The 2,052-nt window shown below is 36.5% G+C and overlaps 1 non-coding gene across 1 annotated transcript; it reads right to left on the bottom strand.

Moving 5' to 3' along the window:
• Positions 1–226: 226 nt before the first annotated feature.
• Positions 227–389, bottom strand: LOC120364866 (U1 spliceosomal RNA). The gene has a single exon (XR_005579998.1). It is a non-coding gene; the product is annotated as a U1 spliceosomal RNA (small nuclear RNA).
• Positions 390–2,052: the final 1,663 nt, after the last annotated feature.

Raw genomic sequence — 2,052 nt, 5'->3', positions numbered from 1 at the left:
ATTGAGATTTGCAAACATGTACATGAGTTTGAAGATAAAGATTCACCAATGAAATTATCACCACAATCCATGCCATAGGCCTATCCATCATCTTGGAAAGTTTCCTCCAACCCTCTCCATTAATTATTAGCATTTTGTTTGTTTATTATAGGAACACTTAACATAAGATCTGCCCTCTTAGCAAATTATTAAGTATAGAATACAGTATTCTTTTTTTTTTTTTCTTCAGGGGAAAGCACGAACACAGCCCCCATTACCACAAATTATACAGTCAAGTTTCCCACATTTGGGGAAATCACAGGGGTCTGTACCTCCAGAGTACAATGGATAAGCCTCACCCTGGGAAAACGACCTTCATGATCATGGTATTGCCCCTACCAGGTAAGTATTAATATAGCATTCTTAACTATAGGCACTATAATATAGAGTCCATTTCTAGGACTTTTTATTCATCTTGTATAACTGAAATTCTATACATTTTAACTAATACTTCCCTGTTCTCCTCTCCCTTTCAGTCCCTGAAAACACTATTCCACTTTCGGCTTCTATGAGTTTGACAATTTTAGATTAATTATATAAGTGGTATCATGTAGTATTTGTTCTCGTATATGGTTTATTTCACTTAGCATTATGTCCTCCAGGTTCAGCTATGCTATCACAAATGGCAGGATTTCCTTCTTCATTAAGGCTGAATAACATTCTGTTGTATATATTTTCTTTATCCATTCATCCATTGATGGACATTTAGGTTGCTTCTATGTCTTGGCTATTATGAATAATGCTGAAATAAACATAGGATGCAGACATATTTTTGAAATACTGATTGCAATTCATTTGGAGATATAGCCAGAAGTGGAATTGCTAGATCATGAGGTCACTGTTGTCTTAACTTGTTAAGGAACATCCATATTGTTTTCTACAGTGGATATACCAATTTACATTATCCTCAATGGTACACAAGGGTTTATTCTTCTCCACATTCTTGCCAACATTTGTTGGCATAGTAGTCATCCTAAAAGATATGAAGTGATAGCTCATCATAATTTTGGTTTGCATTTTCCTGATGGTTTGTAATATTAAGCACCTTTTCGTATATCTGTTGTTAATTTATATGTCTTCTTTGAAGAAATGTTTACTCAAGTCCTTTGTCCAGTTTATAATTAGATTACTTGTGGGTTTTATTTTGTTTTGATATTGTTTGTCCTGTCCAAATCTCATGTTTAAATGTGTTCCCCAATGTTGGAATTGGGGCCTGGTGGGAGGTGTTTTGGTCATGGAAAGGGTACCTTATAAATGGCTTGGTGCTCTTCTCATGGTAATGGGTGAGTTCTGACTCTATCAGTTCAATGAGAGCTAGTTGTTTAAAAGAGTATGGCACCCCTTCCTCTCTCTTACTTTGCCTCTTACCATGTGACAGATGAAGCATGAAGCAGATGTTGGTACCATGCTTCCTGCACAGTCTTCAGAACTGTGAGCCAAATAAACCTCTTTTCTTTATGAATTACTCAGTCTCAGATATTTTTTTAGAATAATGTAAAACAGACTAATACAGAAAATTGGTACCAGGAGTGGGGGTTGCTATGAAGATACCTAAAAGTGGGGAAGCTGCTTTGGAACTGCATAACAGGCAGAAGTTGAAGGAGATTGGAGCTTTCTGAAGAAGACTGGAAGATGAGGGAAAAATCAGGATTTCTGAGAGACTTGTTAAGAGGCTATGACCAAAATGCTGACAGAAATATGAACAGTGAAGGCCAGGCTGATGATGTCTCAAACTGAAATAAAAAGAATTTATTGGAAACTGGAATAAAAGTCACCCTTGTTATACCCTAGCAAAGGACTTGGTAGCATTTTGTTCATGTCCTAGGGATTTGCGGAAGGCTGAACTTAAGAATGACTCAAGTTCTGATGGAGAAATTTTTAAGCAGCAACATACTTAAAATGTGATGTGGCTGCTTCTAACATACTACAGTCAGATGCGGAAGCAAAGAAAGGAATAACTTAAAGTTGGAACTTAAGATTGAAGCAGAGGAAGAAGTTGGAAAATCTGTAGCC

This window comes from Saimiri boliviensis, chromosome 6 (genome assembly GCF_048565385.1).
Source record: "Saimiri boliviensis isolate mSaiBol1 chromosome 6, mSaiBol1.pri, whole genome shotgun sequence".
Lineage (NCBI taxonomy): Eukaryota > Metazoa > Chordata > Mammalia > Primates > Cebidae > Saimiri > Saimiri boliviensis.
Note: the sequence above shows the minus strand (reverse complement) of the source record. Positions and strands in the feature narration are given on the sequence as shown.